The 27,523-nt window shown below is 41.7% G+C and overlaps 1 long non-coding RNA gene across 1 annotated transcript; it reads right to left on the minus strand.

The window, feature by feature from the left end:
* On the minus strand, positions 1-26,958 carry LOC139041046 (uncharacterized). The gene is made up of 2 exons (XR_011495525.1): positions 26,080-26,958; positions 1-721 (listed from the first exon to the last, which is right to left on the minus strand). It is a non-coding gene; the product is annotated as an uncharacterized lncRNA (long non-coding RNA).
* Between the last annotated feature and the right edge of the window lie 565 nt (positions 26,959-27,523).

The following is a 27,523-nucleotide window of genomic DNA, read 5'->3' on the forward strand; positions in this document are numbered from 1 at the left end:
TTTATAGGAAACAGAGGATTGGCTGTTTTCCAAGAACTTCAAGTTAATTCTTATGCAAGAAAAAGTTCTTAACTCTAAAGACTTGTTCTGCGTAAAGGAGACATTCTTTAATAATGGAAGAGGTGGTTTTATTTTTACAACAAGCCTACTCATACTACCAAACCTATAACCAATTGCTGATCTCCTGTGTAAAGCATTTTTTTCTCTTACCTGAAACAGTGATTTATATGAACTGTTGGAATAATGGAACCTCAAACTACAGATGTGTATGTAAAATTGCATAAATGCACTGACTTCCTTCTCCCTGAATATATTTTTAATAAACAGCATTATCCTACATGGTCAGTTTTATTAAATTATGCACAACCAGAGGGTTCTTCTGAGAAGTGGTGTGCTTGCATGGGTGGCTTTTGGACAGCTTCCTGTTGTGGTAAGTAACACAGTAATCTTAGCCTTTTTCGGAGGCAGATAGTGGAGAAAGTTATAGGAGACAGAAATATTTGGAGAGATGACCCTAGTGCTGGCTTGTTGGGGGAAGAGAGATTTACGTTTGTTTTCTAAGATGCTCCCATGCGGTGGTGAGGTGGTGCCCTTGCAGTTAGGAGGCACTTGACAATGCACAGAGCACCGAGCCTCCTGGTTGGAACACAGTCAAGTCCCGTTCTTGGCTTTCATGACTGGCTGCTCAGCCCCTGACAAATGTCCGGATCAGTCTATTTCACTGAAAAAGAAAAGTAGAATTGATTTAGGAAAGCAAAGGAGGTGGATTTTTTTTTTTTTTTTTTTTGAGTGATGAGTCAATTTAGGGGATTTTTTTTTGTTGCTATTTTTAAAAGAACAAGTGAAAGAAATTATACCTTTATATGTACTGATACACAACACACATGCATATGTGCACACACATACATTTTTAAGTATTGTCTTGGTATAACTGCCTAAGAATAAAACCACATTCTCCCTTTGATATATCCCTTGGTCTGTAAAATGGCTTTAAACTACAGATGAAAGGTGCTACTGAATACAAGCCTACCACAAATTGTACGTGTGTAAAGTTTGTAACCAATACAGAACTGTCTGTATTACCAATTCTTGGGGTAATAAAACCAATCACATTTTTGGTTGATGTAATTCTGTGAATTGACGTTGGTATGTTAATGGGTTGTATAGAAGAGGTTTTAAATCATTATGGCAGCTATTGGGCCAGTATTCCAATAGAGAGGACAGCGTCCCTTTAGGCCCTCTGGAGACCAGTGCATTTGGCGGAGGCCATTTTATTTACAATTCTCCTAACACATGCTTACTGAAGCCTATACCATTCCTTGTTCTCAGCCAGGTAGTAACCTCGAGGTTAACTGGTCTATGTTCCTGCTCCTCCCACTGTGTGTGGGAAGGACTGGAAGAGAGGCAGTGCTGTTGGCTGAAATGCTGCTATCCTACCTATGCAAGGGGGGCAGGCCCCGGAACCCCAAATGCGTGTTTGGTCCCCAAGAATTTGCCTTGGGATTTAAGGCAACCTTGGTAGACACTAAGATGTTTGTACCTCAAGTACCCCGTTGTGGCTTCAAGGCCCAACCACACACGGATGATTGCACGCTCCCTGGGAATTCAGGTTTCAGGAATAGATTTTAATATCCTCTGTGTGACTGACATATTGAAACATTCATTAGGGCCACATATTAAGAATTTATTATCAAGAAAATTGCTCTAAAGAATATGAAGGCAGAAAACAAGTGGAGATTACTAAAGAGACAGGTCAGTGTTTATACTGTTTAATGTGACATAGGTAGTTGCCATAAAGAAGTGGGTTATTTGAAATGATTGTCTAAAAAGCAGTGGAAGGAAAGCCCAAATTGTCTAAAAAGTAATGGAAGGAAAGCCCAATGTGCTCCGTTTGGTGTTCCCTTCTTCATGAGGGAATTTGGGGCCTCTGTTAAGACCTGTTCTTGCAGTTCTGTTTCCACAGTGTGTGCTGACATCACTTAGTGGAAGAGCACACACAGCTCTTGGAGTCGAGGCATCATGGTGACTTGCACAGAGCTGTGTAAAGGGCTTTGTGAGGCGGCATGTGGAGCAGAAAGAGCCCTGGACAGCCAGGCCTGACACAGCCCTGCCCCACTCTTCCTGGCTGGAGCCATAACCGCTACCATGCTAGCTGCTATTCTCTGCATTTGTCACACCAGTTCAGTCATCTCTAAGGCCGCGTCATAAAATCTTGGGTGTGATTCTTTGGACTTGCCTTCCAGTGTTGCTCAGTGAAGGCACATAGGCATTTTGGTTGGCACAGTTCTTCCCAGTAGAGGGCTACTGCAAAACATTCGGCTTCCCTGGCTCCTGGCTCTAAATGTCAGCAGCTCTCCAGTCATTTTGACAACTCAAAGTGCCCTTTAATACTTCCACATAGCAGGGTGTTATCCCGTTGGTTGAGAAACAGTGATCATGTGTCGTAGCTTTTGGAAAGCATTCAGATTTTATATTCAGCCAATAATTGTAGTTAACAAATCAAAACTTTGCAGAACTTTCGGGCAGGCACAAGATAGGGATAAGAAAAAGAATGTAAAAATTACTTATTTGGTCAGAAAAAGTCACGATTCTGTCCACCCCTACTCCACAGACTGCATCTCCCTCTCCCTCCTTTCTTCTATTGGAAGGACTTCATCCTTGCCGCCCTGACCTTCAGCCTAAGTGAGAACTTCCCCAGCGTTGGAAAAAAGGATTTCCTCTTTTTGTTTAAAATATAATCTTAAGAGAACTTTAAATTCAGGACATGTCATTATGATCGTCCCTTTTTCCAATTTAAAAACAGCCTTAACTAAATTCCTTGATAAAAGTTCAGTACTAACTGATGTTAGAGGGTAAGTAAATATTCAAGCCAGGGTTTTCAACTTTCTAGAACTAAAGTTCGTCTCTAAGCGTTACAGGCAAGCAGGGTAGGGAGAAGAGCTTGCTTTCCTCCGTGTGTAATTTAGTGCTGTAATAGATTCGTTTGCTCTCACTGCTCTGAGACTTAGCATTCCGGATGGATGGAGAGGATGCAGAACCCATTTCCTCCCAGAGCATTAAATGATGTTTTGACAAGCAGAAGTAAACAGTTGGGATTTTTGTGGTCTTTCCAACATTCCTTGCCCATCTCACAATGCCCATGGGGATGGGTGAGGGTGGGATGGGGAACTCTTCTATCACTGATCAATTTGATGTTAACCACAAAGTGAATGAATTAACAAAATATAAGTTCGTGGTTTTTTTTAACCATCCTTTTCCCTTTACGTGGAGATTTTCATTAAGATCTCATGGTCAATTAAGCATAGGACAAACATTTTAGTGTCATGTGTTCGGTCTTGCTATTTTATCATCTGCAGGAGACGCCATACTTCCGTCTCCTTACCTCTGGTGCCTGGCATAACGCCTGGCCTCGGGTGGTCCTCAAAGGATCCCTGAGGGAAGGACAGCAGAGTTTTGCGCTTGCTTTTGCTCCTCTTTGTCGGTCACGTCATTTGTGTAATCTGCTCTTTGACTTCAAGGAGTTCAGGATCCAGGTAGAAAGCAAAGTGGAACCAAAACAATTACGTATAGAGCTAAGGGCTGAACTGTGTGGATTTGCAAAAATCCAAAGAAGGAGAGCCAGGGTCATCAACAGTCAGAATTACACGGGCTCTGAAAACCTACCTCTTAACATCACCGCCGCCACCAAGGGCAGGAACAACCAGGTCTGTAACCACAGGTGATACTTTACTCTCCACCAAAATGTGCCATTGATGCAGGCGTTGTGTATTTTTTTGGTAAATAGTTCACTTGGGCCAGTATAGACAAAACAAACAAAACCGGAGATTGTTCAGGAAGGAAGGAAACAGATTGACGACCAAGTGGGATGAGCTAACGACTATTAGGAATATTTGTGTCGGTCAAAATAAAAAGGCATTGTTATAACAAAACTAATGAATTAAAAAAACCCTCAATGTTTCTATCACCAGAATGGGTATGCTACAGGGGAAGAAAAAGTCCATTTTGAAAACAAACCATTTTTTTAAATCAACTTGAAGATTACAAGTAGAAAAAGGGAAAGTCAACGAACAGTGACTTTTTTCTATCGCCAATACATTTACAGAGTCTCATCTAACTTCATTTATGTTGTTTTTTTGATGATAAATGTTTTTTTAAACTCTAAGCTACTGTTTGTTTCAATTCAGAGTTTTGTAATATTGGTAAAATACTGTGAAATGTCAATATTAAAGCCTTTCCCACTGTTTATAAAATTTGCTATGAACATTTCTGTGTAACTGTCACGGTAGTTCAGAAAGCTGGCTGGGCTCAGAATGTTGAGAGCTGAGGTTGTTCTTTGAATTTGACCTTGATTAAGTTTCACTGAATATTTTCTTATCTGTAAAATTATGGGAAGAGATGAGAGTAACTCTAAATTTCCTCCCTGCTCTAAAATTCTAAGCTTCAGTCACAGTCCTTTGGACTGTGTTTTTCAGATCATCTCAATTGATTTAATAGTGTACGTAGGTCCTTTCCTAATCAAGTGGAACAAAATAATCGAACAGTTTCTTGCATAGTTTTAATTTGCCAAAAGAAAAGTGCAGGTCTATTTTCGAAATACTTTAAGCTGCTTTTGGTCACTTATTAACATCAGGTATTAAAGTGGCTCAGGAAATAAATATTCTGATTCTATGCCTTGGTTCTTTATCCATCATAGTGTTTATTTCTAGTGGGTTTTCTGTTGGCTTGTTCAATTACCATTTTTCAAGTTTGGGAGGGGGGTTGGGTAGGACTGGGTTGTCAATAACCACTATCATTGGTCAGATTCTCCTTACCCCAAAACTTAGAGGTGTGGCAGATTCTCTGAGCTGGAAGGGCCATTAGAAAGACACACCAAGCTTTTGTTCAAACAATGATTGAGTTGCAGTACCTCACCCAAGATCACATACTTATTATGCTAACAACGGAGTGAGGTTTATAAGCTAAATGACTTCTAATGTTGGAAATATATGGTAATGATAAGGTATCCCTTATCAATCCTCTCCATTCCTAGTTGAGGAAATTTTAGCTCACAGAGGTGATGACCTTCTCAAGGTCACCCTGTCTCGATTAGAACATAGGTTTTCTGACTTCCACCCAGTGGCCCTTCCACAAAACCAAGATATTTCCTCCCATGATTCCTGTAAGTTGACAGTCCCAATGTTTATCTTTTATGAAGCCTGAAGGATTCATCTTTGAGTTTCAAGGGATGGGTCCAGAGACTTGCCTTGTCCCACACTTTCAAGAAACAGTTGCATGGGGAAGAGACCCACGACATTGGTTCAGGAAGCAAGGTAGCCAGGAGGGTTCTACACAGCCCAACAACGAGCTCATCACGTGGTGATAGGGGTGGTTCTTAACTTAGCATATGTATTAGTTTCATGGGCTTGCTACTCAATTATGAGTAGAGAATCTTGAGTGCAGATTACCATCAACTGGGTGGTTTAAACACAACAGAAACATATTCTGAAACATATTCTCTCACAGTTCTGAGCCCAGAAGGCTGAAATCAGTTTCATTGGGCCAAAATCAAGGTGTGCGCAGGGCCACACTCCCTCTGAAGACTCTAAGAAAGAACTTTCCAGGGCCCAACTCTTCCCTGCCTCGTACAGCCTTTGGTGGCTTCAGGTGTTCCTTGTCTTGTGGCCACATCTCTCCAATCTCTGCATCCTTGGCCATATTGCCTCCTCCTCTGTGTCTCTCTCTTTCAAGGATAGCTGTGATTGCATTTAAGGCCCACCCAGATAATCCGAGATAATCTCCTCCTCTCAACATCCTTAGCTTTTGCCATATAAGGTAATCTTCCTAGGTTCTAGGGACTAGGATGTAGACATCTTTTGGGGACTCCCCATTCAACCCATAATAGCACATTAAAGGTTATTGAAATAAATTTCTAGGCCCAAGATGGTGCCACTCCAGGCCAAAGTGCCAGGTCATCAAATGGAACTTAGATGACTTCCAGGTCCCTGTGAATTCTCTGCCTGATAAGAAATGCAATATATCCAGTCAGCCAATCCCCAGACACCAAGGCAGCTCTGGGATCTATATTTACTCCTTGTTCCTTTTCACCCCAAACAAGATTAACTATGTGGGCCCAGCCAATCAGATACTTTCTATTTTTCTCTTCCTTGTTCTCTATTTATCCTTTAAAAGTTCCCTGCCTTCCACCCCATTTTGCAGCTCTCTGAATGGACATTGTTTGCTTCACGAAGTGTTAAATAAAGTTTGTATTGCCTAAATTGTCTTCTTTAATTATTTTTTAGCAAATTTCGCTGAGATGAAAATCAGAGGATGGTGATTCCATTTGCCCGTGACTCCTCACTTCCACCCTCCTTCCTAAGAATGTTATTTCTAAGGTCTACAATGTATAGAATCCCACTATTGTTAAAACTGGATCCAAGTGGGCCTGAAAATTAAGCTGAATTTATTAAATTGCTTTTTTGTCCTGACAAAGTGAAAAAATGCACATTGGGAGAATTTTTCTACAGTTCTGTTCACCAAGAAGGAAAACTCTAAACGAAAATTCCTCTGTGTCTCTATTGCAAAGGCACCAACCAGGACATGATCATGTGATGTTTCCATTGTAATTCTTGGATGAAATTCTTTTCAGAAAACGGGATAGAACAAAGAGCAGGAGCAAAATTAAAAGGACTAACATCCAGTTAACTTTATGACTGTTTCCTATTGGTATTAGGGAGCAAAGGGATTTCTATTGAAGAAAAGAGTCAAGACCTCAAAAAGTTATAACATTTGCTGTACAGGAAAATAGCAGGCAAAATAAGAGGGAGAATTTATATAACTGAATGCAATGAAGTTTCATTGATTACCGGAAAAAACGAAATCCAAGTCTTCCCAAACATACAAATAATTACATTCTCTCACTGAAGATAGATGAGCACTTAGCCTTTGACCTGTGCCTTATATTTTCACAGCAGAGACAAAAGGGACAGGAGAGGAGCAGACTTTGGAGCCAGAGGGGTTTTAGTGGATAGTCAACCCCACTTCTTTCTAAATATGGATAAAGGCTTATTAGTTAGCCATTCAGAGCCTCAGTTTTCCCCTCTGTAAAATGCGGTAGTCATAGTGCCCATCTCTTAGTGCTGTGAGGATTAAATGAGATAACATTTGTGAAACACATGGTCTGTTCCATACACTTGGCAAACACGTTGTTTTTCTTCTTGTCACATTTTATTTGCATAAATCATCTCTCTGTTTCTGGAGCTTTTATTTGTTTTTATTTTTTATTGTGAGGAAGATTGGCCCTGAGCTAACATCTCTTGCCAATCTTCCTTTCTTTGCTTGAGGAAGATTGACCTTGAGCTAACATCCGTGCCTATCCTCCTCTATTTTGTATGTGAGATGCTGCCTGCACAGCATGGCTTGAGGAGCCGTGCTAGGTCCGCGTCCAGGATCCAACCCTGCGAACCCCAGGCTGCTGAAACGGAGGGTATGAACTTAATGACTTTGCAGCTGGGCTGTCCCCTAAAGCTTTTATTCTAATAATACCTGCTTTCTTCCAAGGTCATGGCTAGTTAGTGATATGTACACCCACCTTTATGAGTGTGAGAGATAATATGACAAATATAGCTACATCTCTTGCATTTTAACAATGGAAGGAAATTCTGACTAAGCATTTTGCTCAAAGTAGTTGACAGTATTTCTCAACGAAAAAGAGAGTTAACTGGCAAAGGAAGGATGTAATTCATTCACTGGGGCAACTTCTACTTACAACTAAAACTGTCTGATGTAGCTGAGTTGACTGCCAAAGTCTCAGTTCTCTTTCGTTTTACAACCAATAAAATCATCTAAGAAAAATAGTCGCATCACACTCTGCTGTCAGCAATGACTGTAGTTACTGGTTAGGATTACCTGAGTGCTTTCCGCATACCCGGTTCTGTCCTGAACTCAGTGGCTGCCTGGGGTTGCAACCCAGACCTCACTCGAGGGAGGAGATTGTGGCTCATTGAACCACACCACCCAGCCAACCCAATCAGTGACGAAGTCGGAGAATGTGGACAGCCCCCTGCTTCGCACTTTGCAAAGCACTTCACTTGTATAATGGCATTTGGTATCACACAAGCCTGCAGGGTGGACGTTTTTATTCCTATCTCAAAAATAAGAAGACTGGTTTGAAGCCTTACGTGATTTGCCCATCCTCCTGAGCGAGTAAGTGGCATCAGGCATCCTGAAGTGAAAAGGCAGCTGCATATGTCTGGTATTTCTTTGTATCGGTGCGTGTGTGTGTGTAAAAGAGAACAATAAGGAGAAAATAAATCAAGTCACAGCCACAGGAAACCACGTGACAGGCCTTCCTACCTGAACGGTACTGAGTGTTGCCAGGTCCACAATCAGAACCAGTGAGGCTGGTCAGTTATTTGACTTTTTTAAAAAACAACTTGGCATCATCTAAGTTCAAAAATGAATACATTCTACATTTTTCCTACAGAAGAAAAGGAAATAGCCTCATTTAGGGGTTTATTGAAAACCTAGAGAGGAAAAATAAATAATATTTCACACTGAAATAGAAAAAGTAGAGGGCAGAACCTCTTCTCCAGTTTCCTCCTTCAGACCCACAAAGAAGAGGAGGGGGCAGTGTGTCTCAGGACGTGACAAGTCGGCTCCTAACTGTCCACTGCCTGCTGCCGGCTGGTCCAGGCAGCAGCCCAGGCCAGTGGAAGGAAGCTGTGCCCTGGGATCTTCCTTCTCTTATAAGGACATTGAACTCGAGTTTGCAGGTCACAAACAGGTGCGGGCAGAGCTGGAGACAGAACGACACCAGACAAATACATGTATCACTTCCACTGCCTCTGGGAGGTGCTTAATATTTTAAAAGCACATTGAAATATTCAGAGGCATTTTCTTTTCTCCATGTGCAGGTGACAAAATGTGCTATGAATCACTGATAGCTTAAAAAGAGAAGTTATTCAGTTAAAGAGTTCGGTTACCTCTGTAACTTCAGGTGGATGTCAGCTGGCTGGCTGGCTCTTATTCCCTTCTTGGGTGGCATCACTTTTGAATACATGTGTAAACGTTTTCATATAGAATTTCATTTTATCCTGGTATATCTGCTCTCTTAAAATATCTCTACGATTGATAGTATGGCAATTGTCTCGGCGTTCGTCCAGTTTAATTGTTAAATGGGTGTGGAAGGCGTATGGAGCAGGTCTCTATTTGGTAACTCTCTCTGAATCCTACTATTTAGAGCTAGCGAAGTTCTTAACAATCCTCTGGTCCAGCTTTCTCATGTTTCAGATGAAGAAAGAGGTTAGGAAAGGTCCAAAGACTTGATCATGTGGCTGGAAAGTGGCAGAGCCATCAATAGACGCCAAGACTCTGAGCCCAGGCTCTCTTTACTACACCTGGACACCTGGAAAGCTCAGGATGGAGCAGTAGAGTTTTCCCCTCCTCGCCCACTTAACGCAAAATCTGTTTCCCAGGGTCCTCAACCAGGATCCTGTTCTTCACCCATTGACCCCCTCTGCTCCTCAATCTATTCTTTTTTTTTTTTTTTTTGAGGAAGATTAGCCTTGAGCTAACATCCGCTGTCAATTGTCTTTGCTGAGGAAGACTAGCCCAGAGCTAACATCCATGCCCATCTTCCTCTACCTTATATGTGGGACACCTGCCACAGCATGTCTTGATAAGCAGGACATAGGTCCACACCCGGGATCTGAACCGGCAAACCCTGGGCAGCTGAAGCAGAACGTGAAAACTTAACCGCTGTGCCACTGGGCCAGCCGATCCGTTCTTTAAAAGCTCTAATTATTAAAAATTTCTTCCGGGGCCAGCCTGGTGGCACAGTGGTTAAGTGCACACGTTCCACTTCAGTGGCCCAGGGTTCGCCAGTTGGGATCCTGGGAGCAGACATGGCACTGCTTGGCAAGCCATGCTGTGGTGGGCGTCCCACATATAAAGTAGGGGAAGATGGGCACGGATGTTAGCTCAGGGCCAGTCTTCCTCAGCAAAAAGTGGAGGATTGGCAGTAGTTAGCTCAGGGCTAACACAGTAAATGGTGAGAGACTGGATGCTTTCCCACTAAGATCCTCTCTCGTCACTCCTATTCAACATAACACTGGAAGTCTTAGCTACTGCAATAGGACAAGAAAAAGACGTAAAAAGTATATAGATTGGAAAGGAAGAAATGAAAACACTCTTCATTGAATTTTGCTCATTATTCGCCTCAGCTTGTTCTGCATTTTAAGTCTTATTTGACATTGCTCATATTGGAAGGTTTTGGCCAACGTCTTTTTTTTTTCAAGTTTGGCACCTGAGCTAACAACTGTTGCCAAAAGATAATCAAGAGAGAGCAGGATTGAGTATACTAATATCAGACAAATTAGACTAATACAAAAATTTTTATCAGAGACAAAAGACATTTTATAACGATAAGAGAGTGAATCTATCAGAAAGACATAAAAAATTGTAAACATATATGCCCTTAACAATAGAGCCCCAAAATACATGAAGTAAAACTTACAAAATTCCAGGGAAAACTAAACAATAATAGTTGGAGATTTCAATGCGTCACTTTAATATTGGATAGACAACTAAGCAGACCAACGAGGAAAGAGAAGACTTTGACGATGCTATAAACCAATTAGACTTAACAGCTGACTCTACCCAACAGCAGCAGAATACCCATTATTCTCAAGTGCTCATGACACATTCTCCAGAATAGATCATATGCTCGTCATAAAACAAGCCACAATACATTTTAAAATATTGAAATCAAACAAAGTATATTCTCTGATCACAAAAAATAAAATTAGAAATCCATAACACAAGAAAATTTGGGAAATTCACAAATATGTGGTAAACAACACATTACTAAATAAGCAATGGGCTAAAAATGAAATCATAAGAAAAATTAGAAAATGCTTTGACATTAATGGAAACAAAAATATGTTATAGCAAAAGCTATGGGATGGACAGAAATCAGTACTTAGAAAAAGACGTGTAGTTGTAATACCTATATTAAAGAAAGAAGAAAGATCTCATATAAATAAACTAATCTTCTACCTTAGGAAACTAGGAAAAGAAGAGCAGCCCAAACCCAAAGAAAACAGAAGTAAGAAAATAGTAAAGCTTAGAATGGAAATAATAGTCACTTGTGTTTTTTCTTAGAGCTGTGAGTGGAGACAACCATCTTCACAGGCAGTGTGTCGGGGCATCAATAGCTTATTTCTGAGCCAAGAGTTTGGGGTGTTACGTTTCCACAGGGTATCATCGTTGCAATTCTGGAAATCAGCCTCCCCTCTGCCAAGAGTTTGTTTGTTGTTACTGTTAGTTGTTGTTGTTTGTTTAGCGGCTTTTCTGGCCAAATTCTGTAAAATCTGTATTCTTTGTCATATGTGGCCAGTGAAATCTCTGCTTAATTGGCTTGGTGGACAGCTAATTATTGGACATAGATTTCTTTAAATGTATGAAACAGTAAGTCTACTCTTTGCTGCGGGACTCTATGTGTATGTATGGATATTGGGGCATGCCTTCATTGCTTTGGCAGGTAGTTTATAACTCCACATTAGCCTTTGCTTCTGGCTTGTGCAGAGCCTCAAAGTCAGCCAGAGGTGAGACATTAGGGCCTTTTCAGGTCTTTCCTGGACATGTGCACAGCTCTGAAAATGCACATGGCCTTCTAGATGCCCAGGAATATGTCAGAGCTTTTTCAAGTCCCTGATGGACATCTCAGTCCCCAGCTTTTTCTTTTAAGTTTTTCTTTTAAGTTTTTTGTTCAGTCTTTCAGGCAGCTGTAACATTAAAAAATTGGCATGTATTATTTTTTGTTTGTTTGTTGTTTTTACAAAGGCAAGCTCAAAGTGAGCTCTGAGCAATGTCATATAATGACAACCCTGAGCTTTTCAGTATGCTGTCAGACAAGTCAGTTAGTGACAGTGCTCTGGGGATGGGATTTTGGGGAACTCCAGACTCATTTTTCCCCCTCCAGGGGCTGGTAGGCTGATGATTTTCACAGCTACCATAGTTGTGGGGCTGTTAGTTTTAAAGGCTATCATGGAGTTAGGGATTTGAGAAGGAGACTAGCAAGTTAAAATACCACAAATTTCCTTGTTCTTACTGAGATTCAGCAGGTCTTCTTGAGTGAGTGTTCCTCAAATGACTCCACACTTTTGGTTAATTTCCAGAATTCTAAAAAAGTTGTTTTTGACAATTTTTTCCAATGTTCTCACTGCTTTCATAGAGGAGTGGGTTTTTGGAGGTCCTTACTCTACCATTTCAGAAGTGTTTTCACAGTGGTTATGTAATAGACATTTGTGTGTGTGTGTGTGTGTGTGTGTGTGTGTGTAAGGGAGAGAGAGAGGTGAGAGGTATGCCACATGGTTCCATGTGAGGATAGGTTAACCTGTAGACCAAGGCCATCACGGTAGCTTCAGTTTGTAGAAAGTTACCCCCACCTCACTATAAAAGTAATTACTTCCTTGCTTGTATCTAAAATTCTACCCATAGGGAGCTGTCCTTCTAGTGGGGGTAATGTGTGTGTGTATGTAAATAACTCTACCTGACTTTTTTAAAAAAATGTACATAACCATGGGGGAGAGAGAGATCGAGTTCATCAAATTGCTTCTTTTCTTAGCCAGAAGGAAGTGCTCAGAATGAGAGCTCGACCAGAAAGGAAGTGGGGGTTGGGGAGAAGGAAGGATTAGAGAGTAGAGCCCCAAGGAAGACGGAGGCACCAAAGAGAGAGATCTTCTATTTTCCAAATTTCCTGAAAAGTCCCTCCATGTGGGTTGGGGGTGAGGTCTGTGTGTGTGTCTATGCTCGTGTGTGCATGCTTGTTTGTGATTAGAAGATTGTGGGAGAGATGAGGAGCTGTAGAACACTACTCTTGGACTGGTAGTCAGAAGGCAGGAACCCGCTCTTCTATCTAAGTCATGCATCTCTTTGGGTGGGTCCGTCTTTCTGCTTCAGTTTTAACGTCCATGAAAACAGTGTTGATGAGTTAGTCTACGATATTGCTGACTAGAAATTCTATAGTTCTATGACTTAGAAGCCTGCAAAATACAGCAAACCATATTTAAAGTAAGGCAGTAAGAGCTTGAAACATTTTTGAGCTCATTTTTTAAAAAGTATTTTCCCCTTTTATATACGTAATGAAACAGAAGAACTACTGATTCTCACACTAGGCTGTGACATCTTCACTTTTTACCTTTAGTGTTTGAACAAATGCCCTGATCCAGGAGCTCCTTCCAACATGGCCTTTCTTTCTGGGAACAGAGGATGGTGTTAGGAGAAGGACGCAGCTCTCGCTCAGCCAAGTTCAGATTACACATAGACAGGATTGGGTCACTGTCACCAGCGTTAATAATGGGAGATGAATGGTTGTGTGGGGAACAAATAGAGCATGTTGATAAGTCCTCTTACTTGAGAACTGATCATGGATTCTGCTGAGACCAGGAGCTAAGTTTTAAACACCACAGAATATTTGTATGTAATGTGAGCTGAAATTCACGTTGGTGATCTCAAGATTTCTCAGTTGCCCCTTTTTTCCAGGAGAGTTAATTTATCAGTTAATTTTATCACCAAGGCTAGTTCCACTCGAGGCAAAATAGTGATAAAAGCAAGTTTTCTGCATGCCTTAACCATCTTGCTGTGCTCCCAGAAAGCTCTAGACCTCTGTTGATTGTGTGCTTTCTGCTCTTCCCTTGCCTCCAAATCTACTCTCAAATTCACCATTCATAACCAGAAGCAAATGACTGATAACAGCTTACAGCTCTTCCCGAGGGTGTTTACAAATGATGAGGGACAAAGCAGCCAATGCTGTGATGCAAGAATAGCAGATATATGGCACCCCATGGGCTGATCTTCATTGTTCTGTCATGATTGTCAAGGGAGCTGTGAGGGGGGAGGATTGCGAGGCCACATGGAAGCAGGGAGAGAGGAGTATCCTGATTGATTAGTGATGTCTGCTGTGGGCGAGCAGGAGCTACGATGGTAAACATGACACATTGCCACATCTGGTGTACAGGCAAGATATCTGCTCTGCAGTTCATTAGAATTGGGTTTGATTATGAGCCCTGCCACTAACTTCTGGAATGAGTTACTGAGAGAATTAAACGAGGAGATGTGAGTTAAAGGAGAAGATGTGTGTAAAGTGTTTGTGGTAGAGTGTGGGATTAGAAAGCAGTGTGCCTCTTTAGGCTATGCGTCCCCTGAGAAGTCACAAACCTGTCTTATTCATCTTTGTATTCCCGCACAGTGCCTGGCCTACAATAGGCCTTCTATAAATTTTTGTTGAACTAAGGTAAGCTGCCTGTAAAAACAGGTTAAAGGAATGGATCTGGAGAGAATCGAAATGCTGTGCAGATTTAGAACATTCGGAAGTGTGATAGAAGTGTGCGATGAACAGCCCTCCCAGAGGCTCTGTATCAAGTTTCACCTGTTGTCCCTGGTCCCCATCCTCCCCTGCGTCTGGACCCCGTCTCCTGCTCAGCCTCTTTGAGCTGACCCCTTGGTTGGACTGTTTGTTCCTGGATTCTGTCTGTTGGCCCAGCTTTAGTTCCTGGCTCTGTAGCTTGTGGGCTGGTAATGTCCCTCTTGCCACCACCCCTGAGCCCTGCCCAGACCCCACAGTTCCAAAGCATTTGATTCCATCCATGGTCCTTTGGAATTTATTCCCAGAATGCATGCCTGAGTCAGCATCACAAAATCTATTACTCTTTCTGGAATTACAAAACATTCTGTGGTCCCTGGATTATGTGGTAAGCATTCCCAAATATTTCATTTCTAAAATTCGTCTTAGTTCACAATGAGGACAATGGTGCAAAATCCCGATAGCTTAATAATGCACTGTAGTGAAAGAGGTGAAATTATGAGCATTCATTTCAATAATTTTCAGTAGGAGAGGCGGCGGGCTCACCTTGGGCTAATTTGCGTATTGAGAAAAATGGCTGAGCATGCGCTGCATTCCCCTGATGTGCTGTCGTGTGTATACAAACGTTGTCTGGCTTGTGTCTATTAATTCTCATCTCAGCAGCAAATGGAAAATTTGCTACTGAGTACCTTTTAATCAGTCTGTGACATCTGCATCTAAATAAATTGCCTTCATCTTGACATAAATGATTGCAGTTGGAATGGCTCACAGTGACATGAGTGCCCTTTCGTATTCACAGCCCATCCTTTGAGGGATGTTCAGACTACGCATTACCCCCTGACGCACAAAAGGCCACATGATGCTGTGATGACATTTGTTGGTGACGTGGACCCAATGCTTCAGTTAATCACAAGGCAGAGTGGCATGCCAGCCTAGGAAAGCTGGAGCACTCAAGACTCTCAGGGAAAACTTCTGCCTCTTACCAACCCCTTAGCTTTTCCTTGGATTTTAATTAGAGTCCATAAAATAGAGCTGCTTTCTCTTGTGCATGGTCAGCAAAAACAGAATGTGCACAACCTGTCTTCTGAGTTCCTGCTTTTATTCGGAGAGCAGTTAAGCCTAACATTTTCTAGATTTCTTTTTTAAATCAGCATCTTCTTATTTCATTAGTGTCTTTGGAAAGATTTATAACAAATATGTGAAGGGACGTGCTGTCCTTTCAGTAGGAGCACAGGGCTTGCTGTGCAGTGAGGACGCGAGCCCAAACACTGGCACTGTTTTTGGAAATGTATGGTAGGAGTGTACAACATGTACCAAATAAGATAAAATGATTTTATGGGTTTAAAATAGTAATTTGGGTGTCAAATTTGTCTTTGCTGATAAAATAATTATCAGTAGCTAACAAATCATTTTTTTGTATAGAATTTGAAATATAAGTTCATCTTTAGCATCACTTCTGTTGAATCACTCTTCCCCTTTCTTTTGCTCCATCCTGTCACCTGTCAGTCAGCCCTGCCTGTAAAGGTGGCCCCACCATCGCCCTACTGAAGTCACTGCTTCTCTTCTTCTACCACAAACACACCTCTCCTCTCACCTACTGCTCCTCCCCATTCCTCACCATCTCAGAAAAATGGCAGCTCCACTCATCCTGTGGTTCAGGACCCAACTCTAGGAGTTGTCTTTGACTCTTCTCTCTCAACCACATCTCCTGGCCAGGGCATCTGCCGTTACTTCCATCCCCCAAACACATGCCAAATTTGACCACTGCTCTCCACCTCCAGCACCACCACCCAGGCTTAAGCTGCCTACGATCACTTCCCCCCTCTACCCTCCTTCACAGTACACTCACCCACAGTGAACCACAGTAATCTTATAATGTTAATTCAATTGTATCATTTCCTAGCTTCTCCACTGGGAAAAAAAAAAGCAGAAAAAAACCCAAGCACCGTATAGGAGCCCACAACCCTTTTCCTTTCTAGCTCCCTCTTGCTTATATTCCTGCAACTAGGTTAGTTTTATTTCAGTTTCATGAACCAGCTCCTACAAATCAATAGGAAAGAAGCTAAGAACACAATAGAAAAACAAGCAGTGACTCTGAGACTGAGCTGATGGCTCCACAGTGTTGGCAATATCTCAGGGAGGTAAAGGCAAAGCTGGGTTCCATTGTGAACTGGAAGTTTGGTTTAAGTTGGGACTTTTAACGCAGGAGCCTGATGAAGACTGAGTAAGAATCGTGATACACCAGGATTTGGATTGGTAGAAACAGCAAGGTAAGTATTTGAGGCAAAGGGTTTTAGGGATTAAAAGGTTGGTGGTTTTTATCAAAGAGTTGATAGGTCTTCTGGGAAGTTTCTATAATGAATAATCAAGTTATTTGCCTGGGCAAGAGTATCCTGGAGTAGTAAAGCGATGATGGGGAAGACAACGAAATAGTGAAGTCCTGTTAATGTAGACTCTACATTGTAGATGATAGGCTGTGCGTGTGGGGTGTGTGTGTGTGTGTGTAGGTGGGGTAGTTTCGATCTCAGGTCCAAACTGTGTATGAAGGTGGATGGTTTTGGTTCTCAGAACACTGAGTCCACAGAAAAGAAAATACAAATGTCTCTGAAGTATATAAAAAGATGCTCATTTTGACTTACGATGAGAAATATAGTTGAAAACTACACTGAGATATCTTTGCTCACATATTGGATTTTCAAAGATCAAAAAGTTTGATAAAACCTTATGATGGGGAGGAAGACAGAGAATCCTATGTGTTACTGGTGGGAATGTAAACTGGTAGAATCCATAAGGAGGGCAATCTGGAAATATCTATTAAAATTATAAATGCACATATCTACTGTGCAGAATGAAAATGGTCACTTTTAAGTATTTATCCAACCAGTCAGCTAATATCTAAAGGGCCCAGTGTCCTGTAGAACACATTTTGGGAGATGCTGCTTGGAAGAATAGGAATTAGCCCTTTGATTTTGATAAGAGTTGCAAATGTTTTTCTCAGTGTTTTCCCTTTGCATATGGTGATTTTTGTCATGTGAAATTTTGTAATTTTCTGTTGACAAATGTTTTGATCTTTTTTTTTAATGGCTTCTGGATTTGTGTCACACTCCAAGGTTGTAAAAATATGGTTTCTTCTTGTATTTTTTTGGCTTCCTTTTTTGAGTTACATTTAAGTCTTTGGTCCTTTTGGAGTTTATGGAGGTGTAAGTTGTGAGGTATATATTCAATACTGTTATTTTTCCATGTGGCGACTCAGTGGTTTCAATACAATTTATGGAGCGATTTATTCAGCTCTTAGCATATACTAAATTCTCATAAATATTTAGTTCTTTCTCTGGACCCCCTAGTCTGTTGCATAAATTTCTGTCCATTTAATGCACTACACTGTTTTAATTATTGCAGTTTTGTATTAGGTTTTAAGACCAAGTAGACTTAGTCCCACCTCATTGCCTTCTTGTTCAGAAATTTCCTGGCTCTTCTAGATTCTTTAGTTTCCATGTGAACTTTAGAACCAGCTTGTCTAATTCCATCTCCTCTTCCACCAGATCTCATTGGTGAATTTTTATTTATCGTGTTAAATTTACAGACTAGCCTAGGGGCATTTATATTTTGTGATGTTAAATCTTCCTAGTTTATGGTATGTTTTTATATTTGATCAAGTTTATTTTGTTTCCTTCAGTACAATTTTAAAGTTTTCTTCAATAGGTATTTCACATTCCTGTTATGTTTATTACTAGTTTTTTTCTTTCTTGTTCCTAATGTAAATAGAATTCTCCATCTCCATGTCTATTATCTGCTTTCTGTTGGTACATAGTCCCCCCTTATCCTCTGAGGATATGTTCCAAGACCCCCAGTAGATGCCTGTAACTATGGACAGGATTGCCCTAGAAATACTATATTTTTTCTTATACATACCTACCTATGCTAACGTTTAATTTATAAATTAGGCACAATAAGAGATTAACAATAACTTCTCCTTGGCAGATCTGAATTGTCAGCATCACTACTCTTGTGCTTTGGGGCCATTATTAAGGAAAATAAGGGTGACTTGAACACCCTTGCTTGAACCCAAGCAAGTCACAAACACGATACTGTGAGAAGTCTGATAGCTGAGACTGCTGCTTAGTGACTAACCTCAGGTTGTGGATACAGTGTGGACGAGCTGGACAAAGGGATGATTCACAGTCCAAGCAGGACAGATCGGATTGGTGCTAGATTTCCTCACACTACTCAGAAGGGTGGTGCAATTTAAAACTTATGAATTGTTTATTTCTGGAACTTTTCCTTTAATATTTTCGGACCACATTTGATTGTGGGTAACTGAAACCTCAGAAAGCGAAACCACAGATAAGGGAGAACTTCTGTATATCTGAAGGTTTTTGATTCCACGCATTTATTTTGTAGCCAGACATGCATGGAATTCTCTTATTGTTTGTAATATTTTAGTTGAGTTTTCTAGGTGTGCAATCATATTGTCTGCATATAATGATAACTTTACCTCCTTTCCAATTTTATATGTATAAATTTCCTTTTGAATACTTGCTTGGGCTAATACCTCAAGAGCAATATTAAGGGGCCGGCCCCGTGGCAGAGTGGTTAAGTTCGCGTGCTCCACTTCGGCGGCCCAGGGTTTCGCCGGTTCGGATCCTGGACGCAGACATGGCACTGCTCATCAGGCCACGCTGAGGTGGTGTCCCACGTGCCACAACTAGAAGGACCTACAACTAGAATATGCAACTAAGTACTGGGGGGATTTGGGGAGAAAAAGCGGGGGGAAAAAAAAGAAGATTGGCAAAAGTTGTTAGCTCCAGTGCCAATCTTTAAAAAAAAAAAACAATATTAAGCGGTAATGATGATGGTGAGTATTATTGTCTTGAATTTTCAACTTTAGTGAGATTGTGTCTAGCATTCCTTCATCCAGCATGATGTGGACTTTTGGGTTGTGATAGATACGTTGTATTATGATAAGGAAGTACCCACCTTTCCTAATTTTATGAAATGTTTTATCAAGAATGTATGTTGAATTTTATCAAATGCCTTTTCATCGTTTACAAAGAAGATCATAGGATTGTTCCTCCTTAAATCTATTAACAGAGGTGAATACATTTTCTGATACTTAATCATGCTTTTATTCTGGGAATAAACCCTACATGGTCATTATATATTAACTTTTAAATCATTTGCTGGATTATTTTGCTAATTTTTAAAGGATCTTTACGTCAATTTTTTTGTATGTGTCTGCCAGCTTGTTGAGTTTTGGTGTCAGTAGTTAATATATTTTATAAAAACAAGAATGTGACTAGGGTCGTATGCCCGTCTCTGAACTGATCTCTGTCACCAGGGTGATGCTCAAGCCTAGGTCACGTGACCACTCTTGGATCTGGGAGCCTACTCAGTTTCTTATTTATTTATTAAACCACTTTATTGAGATATGATTGACATACAAAAAGTCATACATATTTAACATATACAACTTGATGAGTTTGGAAATAAGTATATATCCCCAAACCATCACCATGATCTATGCCATAAACCAATCCATCACCTCCAGAAGTTTTCTCCTGTCCTCTTTTTATTATTATTATTATTTGTGTGTGTGTGTGTGTGTGATCAGAACACTTAGCTAAGATATGCTCTCTTAGCAAATTTTTAAGCATAGAATATAGTATTGTTAACTATAGGCTTTACGCTGTACAGTAGATCTAGGAATTATTATCTTATATAACTGAAATTTTGTATTCTTTGACTAATACTGCCCTGTTTCTTTCACACTCAGCCCCTGGCAACCACCATTCCACTCTCTGCTTCTATGAGTTTGACTATTTTAGATTCTCCATTTAAGTGGGATCATGTAGCATTTGTCCTTCTGTGTCTGGCTCATTTCACTCAGCATAATGTCCTCCAGCTGCACATATATTGTTGCTACTGATAGGATTTCCTTCTTTTATAAGGCTGTATAATATTCCATTGTATACATGTGGATTTCATATTTCCTTTATCCCTTCGTCTGTCGATGGACATTTAGGTTGCTTCCATGTCTTGGCTATTGTGAATAATGCTTCCATGAACATGGGAATTCAGATATCTCTTTAAGATCCTGATTTCAATTCCTTTGGATACATACCCAGAAGAGGGATTGCTGGATCATATTGTAGTTCTATTTTTAACTTTTTGAGGAATTTCCATGCTGTTTTCCATAGTGGCTTCAACAATTTACATTTCCACCAACAGTGTCCAAATGTTTTCCTTTCTCCATATCCTCACCAACACTTGTTATCTTTTGTTTTTTTTGATAATAAACATCCTAACAGGTGTGAGGTGATATCTCATTGTGGTTTTGATTTGCGTTTCCCTGATGATTAGTGATGTTGAGCATCTTTTCATGTACCTGTTGGCCATTTGTATGTTTTCTTTGGAGAACTGTCTATTCAATTCCATTGTCCATTTTCTAATTGCATTATTATTATAATTATTATTTTGTTATTGAGTTGTATGAGTTCCTTACATATTTTGGATATTGACTCTTTATCAAATATATGGCTTTCAAATATTTTCTCCCATTTCATGGGTTCCCTTTTCATTTTGTTGATTGTTTCCTCTGCTGTGAGGAAGCTTTTTAGTTTGATGAAGTCCCACTTGTCTATTTTTTCTTTTGTTGCTTGTGCTTTTAGTGTCATATCCAAGAAGTCATTGCCAAGACCAAGGTCAAGAAGCTTTTCCTCTGTTTTCTTGGGGCCAGTTTCACTTGAAGTGCATGGGCTGAGAGTTGTATAGGGGTGGTTCCTCCAAAGCAAAATTGGGGCTCAGTTATCAAAAGGAGGGATATGAGGTGGAGAAAACAACAGATGTCCCACCATTGGCAGAGTTGGTGATAATCCAGCTTCAATATTTCAAACTGCATTAGCAGTGGAGGCAGGAAGTTTCCCTGCTGATAATTGTGTGGGACATCAGGAGAACTCTTATCAGCCCTGGACCAACAACTTTTAGACTTGTTTTATACAGGAGAATTAACTTCTAATTTGTTTAAGCCGTTAACAGAAACATCTTCCATGTGGAAATAAAAACATGAAATATTTTTCATATTGGCAAAGCCAACGTGAGCATTTCTAATGCCACTGGAAAACTCAAGGACTAGAACTATTTCATGGTATTCTGTTTCAAAGCCCCAGAATGAATTCAGGAGCAAAGCAGAGGCCTTGAACGGAATCTTTTTATTTGCAAGCCACTTGATGTGGATTCCTTCTTGAAAACACTCCTATGTCCCAGTATTGTACATTCCTCATAATAACAAAATGTTGGAACTAAAAACAATTATTATTGAGTTTAACGCAATTCTCATGTTCTCAGAAGTCTCTGTGAAAAGATCTGATTTCCATTTGGTGGTAGTTCAAGTGCTTTATGAAATATTTATATAGAGAAGATATGCTTCCTGCTGTCTTTTCATCTAAGGTTTCTCATTTAAACCTGCCCTAGATCAAATCAATATTAGAGCGATAATGTAAAAGAAATTAAAACTGTTTTAAATAGCTGCTAGAAGAGTAGCTTAATTCAAATCAGAGCAAGTCTAGGGGGAAGGAAGTAAATGTGAACCTATCTTAAGCACAGCATTTAGGAATTGTTCAATGATAATTCAGAGTAAAATAAACTGGATATTCACTCCAGGACACTTAAATAAATAATTAAAAAAAGGATACTACTGATTAAAGGAATAAGGTAATAGTTCTGGTGCTTGTGGCTGGGACGTATGCAAATGATATTTATTCTCGGTGAAGCCTCTTCAAAGACACTTAAAACTTCCATACACTTAGTATTTATGTTTTTACACTGCCTTTTGATCTGATTGCCTCTTAGGTAGGAAATATTGGGAGTGGAGGAAAGGCACTATGGGGAAGTGGAAAGAGCATAAACTCGGGGTTTTGGAGGACTGGAATCTTTTTCTGGTTCTGCTGCTACTCAGCCTGGATAGCAATTAACCTCCTCTATGCCTCATCTTCTTCCTCAGAAAAAATTGTCTGGTCCCTTCCCATTTTCACATCCTATTATTCTGCAAGTCAGGAGTAGTGGTGCACCTTACAAAGAAAACAAGTGAGCAAAAAAACTAAAACTTTCAAGTGCTTCCCCTGACAATAAACTAAAATCCAGCAGGCACTGCGCATCGTACCATATATTCATCCACACACATCTAATACATATGTTACATACACGCACAGCACATACGCCATACACACATATGACACATCACATGCATATATGATGCACATCACATATACATATAAGAAACACACATCACACATACGTATAGATATGATGCATATATCATATATGTATATATAATGTGCAGTATCTACTAAGTAGCAGACTCTGCACTGTAGGAGATTCATATAGCAGATACAGAGCAGAGGTTCAAAGTACAATCTCTTCAGCTGGACTTTTCTCCATGCTTGTGTCCTGGTTACTCTACTTGCAAGCTGGGTGACTTTAGACCTTTTACTTAACCTCATTGCACCTCAATTTTGTCTTTTAAATGTGCATAAGTCATAGTTTCTACCTCATGGTGCTGGCTTTAGGATTAAATGAGATAATACGTAAAAAAGTATACTCCTATTAGTGCCTGGTACATTGTAAATACTCTGCACATTGCCAGTATCATCCTACTTACTTCTCCCAAGATCTCTATAAAGTAGGGTGGTGTTGGTTTGCAACTTTGGGAGCTTCGCAGGTGAAACTGTCTCTGTACACGGAAGGCAAAAAGAGAGACTGAAGGAAGAGGTAGGCCACTCTAGATTGGTAGGTGGCAGGTGTCATAAGCAAGGGAACTTACATACGAGGCTTGTCTTGGGTGGTTGCAAGACGTGTAGATCTCCACACCTGCCTGCCAGAATCTTAAAAGTTTATATAGATGTCTTAAATGGGTTCAGTCACATATTTGGTCCAGATGGTCTCAGCAACACCTTACTCTCTCAAGCCTACATGCTTGGAAGAGCTCTGGCTATGGGAACGGTGGGTGGAATGTACATGCCAAGGACAGGGAAGGGGGTGAGGAGCTTTCTCATGGTCCAGGTCCAGCTCAAGGGTCAGCCAGCGGTCACATACTCTAGATGACCTCCTCCAACAGAAGGATTTTTATCTCCATATTTGTGGCATCTGAAGGTCAAAGAGACTGAGTAATTTACCCAACAATGTCATGGGTCCTGATATAACTGTTCTGGTCAGAGTAAGCTGTTTGGTGTTGTTTTCCATGGCAGAAAATTGTCACCAGGCAGTGTGTCCATTTTCTCTGGTTGTGTGACTGACTTCTTCTTTCAAGCTGACTCCAGCTTCAATCCAGCATCCAGGCTCGCCTTCTGCAGGGGGCAGGAATGTTCCCTTACACTCTTAAAGGGTAACCGAATGGGAGAAGAGGCAGCAGTAATGATTTCACTGTCCACAGACAGCTCTGGGTGCAGAGAGAGGTATAGAGATCAACTTGCCAAGGGCTGCAGAAAACTTAGATGGTTTAGGGGAGAAGGTGAGCGCTAAGTCACTGATAGGCGCATATATTAGCACCTGTGTAACTCCAGGTAAGCTGAAGGTGATTTATCATTCCATATAAGTGTTCCAGTTTGCATTTTACTTCAAACCTTGGGAGATCATACCACGTAACCTTTTTGCAGTGTGTTCTAAATATGAAATTCTAAGTCTGTGGACCATCACACACTGCATCCAGGCCAGCATTCCCACAGGATGCTCTGGAGGTCATAGAGTGTAAGGACCTCAGCACTGAGAGGAGTGTTGCTCTCCTTGAGGCTGGTGGTTCCCCAATGCCTGCCTGTGAACCTGTGCTGGCCAGGGAAGATGTTTTTCTCCTGTTGTGACAAAATGCAAAAAATGAAGACAATTACATTTGCATTGGTTTGTAACATTTTCATAGCATCCTACAGTATAACGCAGTTGAGTTATAACTCTGGAGTAGATCCATGAAAAGGAACAGGCCATGTTGTTTCTTGAAATTTTTCTGTTGCATCAAGTCCAGAAGCCTTGGAATCCCTAATTGGATCCAGCCTTCTGTTCCACAGAAATAGTACACCTGAGATAGCCGGTCATGTTGCGTGACTCATTGGGAACCATCAGTCCTGCTCTGCCACTTACTAGTGTGTGACTGCAGTTATTTAAAATCACTGGGACTCAGTGGCTGAAAACTACAATGGTTTATGTCTTACTCACACCTTATGTCCATTGCAGGTTCCCATTGCTTCACCATGTTGTCCTCCCTCAGGGATGGGCTGGAAGAGCCTCCACATCTTGGAATCTTGCTGGTCACCATGGTCACATGAGTCATGCACTGGATTTTAAAGGCTTCCACCTGGAAGTGGTGCATGCTATTTCCCCTCACATTTCATTGGTCAAGGAAAGTCATGTGACCACACCTAACTTCAAGGAGCCAGGAAAGTACAGTCCTTTAGAGAAGTTCTTGGAAGGAGAAGTGGAAATATTGGTAAATAGCAGTAAGGCCAAATGTACTATCATTTATTTCATATCCCCTTGTATTTATTTTAGTTCAGCATTTTTACTGGTTGAGATAATTTTACATCTTGATTCTGGTATGAATTTTATTAGCTGCTAAATTTTGAGAGTTATGGCATTTCCCTAAGAACTTCCCCTAGCCTGATAGCGATCCACTGACCAGTGTATTAAGACTACAGTCATTCGATTGTTTCAAGTCCACTTTCTCCATAAGGCGATCATAAGAAATTCTATCACATTCTTTGCTGAAATCAAGGCATACTACTTGGATATCTTGCCCTTGACTTATTAATGTAGGATCTCTATCAAAAAAGGAGATGAGATGAGTTAAGATGAATATTTGATGTTCTGTAAGTTTGGAATATTATGAACCGAAGGTCTGGATAAGTGAATTTTTAGCTTTTATTTAAACATAGAGCCAACATTATTTTAATAACTTCTGTTAGTGACACAAGGTAATATATCAGTTGGACTCTCTAGTTGGGTATTTGGGGGTCTTGCAGACGGTTGGAAGCTGTCAGCCAAGTACCAAATCAGCCTTCAGAACCAAAGAAAAGACACAATTCTCCCAAAGTGATAATAGCATTAATAAAGTGAACACTTGCATGGTACTTGGTGCACGGATGTTTTGGGGCCAGAGCAGACGATACCATGTTCTATCATCCAGAACTAATTACATGGCTCCACCTATAAGAAAGGGGGCTGGGAGATTGACTCTTCTGCTTTAGCTTGGAGAAAAATGAAATGGTCTTCTATTGTGTCTTCCATAATATGCCTTTTAAAGATTAAAGACAGGGAGAATACTTTTTTAAAAAGCTGAACATTATCTGGAAAATTCAGAAATCACATCCAGAAAATAAAACCACTGTTAGTTCTTCCATGTTTCAAGGCAATAGGAAATTCACACAGGGGGTTGCTCAGGCAAAAATATAGTGAACTGAAATGTGATTTTAATCAGCTCACAACCTTTCTTACATTTCATTTTGCTCCGTGTGTGTGTTGATGGAAGAGAGTGAGCAGCATTAGTCCATTATTCTGGGATTTTAAGGTAAGAGAAGGGAGTTTCAGGAAAGAATGCACACTCCAAGAGCACGGAAAGAGGAAGAAACACCTGAATGATGAGACTAGTACCAGCAGATGGTGCTGCTGGGGCACAAAATTAAGATTTGTTAGAAAAAGGAGGTATCAGATAAGAGACAGCAGGTGTGAGAGAAAATGTAATAACTGTTTGGACCTACTTGGAGGTTTGAGTTCTCCCTGCTACAGGCAGATCCGTCTGGGTTTTGGTGATTTCTTGCAATGGCCACATGAGTTTTAGGCATCTCCTAAAGCACAAACATCTGACACCTGCTCCTGTGTCTGAGCAGGACCGGGAGAGGCTGTGCAGTTTGCCTCCTGTTTTCACGGCAGACTTTTAGCAGCCCCTGGCTGCTCATCTGTGGCACCCGCATGCATGGGTTCACGTAGAGTCTCCACTTTTTCTTATTTGCCCAGCTTTTACAAAACTGTTTTTGTGTGCCCTGCAAAATTTGTCCAGACTGTCAATCCAAGAGAGTCACAGTTTCTTTTCTCACATGGCCACCTTAAAAACAAGGTCACAAGGACCTGGGAGTCTATATCTAATAAAGGATGTGAAAGGTCAGATGGCGGCAACAAAGGAAGCTGCATTTACTCAGCACAGCTTGACCTCCTTGGCTGTCAAAGCACGAGCCAGCCTAACCGGGACGTTTAGAAGAGCCCCTCCAAAGTAGGTCACGGTCAACGTTCCTTTTATACCGAGCTCCGTAGTAAATCCTGCCGCTGGCCGGGCTCTTGCGAAGCTGCCTTTCCGAACTGCGTTTTCAGGAGTCTGACAGCGTTCTGGGCTGGGAGTCAACTGACCCACTGGGTTCCAGTCCAGCCTGTCGGGGCCTCAGTTTCCTCCTCAGTTCAACGACAGGGTTGGACACTCTGACCCCGAGGCATCTTTCAGCTCTCCCACGCCACAGCCGCACATTTCTGAGTGGCGCGGCCCGCTCCGCCCTTAGGAAAGGGCCCGCGATCAGGGAGACTCCTCGGTCAGCACCAAGGACAAGGGCCCTGGGGCCAGCTGCGCAGACGCAAGGTCACTTGCGAGCAGGTCCGGCTGAGTGTTCCGGCTCTGGGGTGCGGTGGGGGTGCGGGGAGGGCTGTGTGTCCTGGGGGGAGTGTTGTGGGAGGGGGAGGAGCAGCCCCGGGCAATGAGGTAAGGCCGGTCCCCGCGGCGATCTCACAGATTCTGCGCCAAGAAGCCGCGGTGGCTGCTGCGAGCCGGGGCCGCCCCTCCCTTCGCTGCGCCGCGCCCCCAGCCGCCCTGTCCGGCCCGCGGGGGACGCCCCCGCTGCTCCGCACCGGGAGGCCGCGTCAAGTCCTCCCCTACGCCAGCGTTGACCCCTCCACCTCCTTTCCTTCCCGAGCCCCGCCCAGCTCCCCGCCAGGCCCGCGCCGCCACCGCTGCCCCCTCGGGGTTCTTCTGGACACACCCACGACTCTGACCGCACCCCTCAGGGTTGGGGGCTCCGGGCCGCCTTTCTGCTCCTCCGGCCCCAACTCTCGGTGGGGGAAGGGTCCCCACGCCCCTTTCCTCCCCCGCCCCTTTCCTCCCCCGCCCGCGCCCCCAGAGCCCCGCCCCCGTTTGCCCCGCCCCCACTTGCCCCGCCCCGC

Source organism: Equus asinus, chromosome 19, assembly GCF_041296235.1.
Source record: "Equus asinus isolate D_3611 breed Donkey chromosome 19, EquAss-T2T_v2, whole genome shotgun sequence".
Classification (NCBI taxonomy): Eukaryota; Metazoa; Chordata; class Mammalia; order Perissodactyla; family Equidae; genus Equus; species Equus asinus.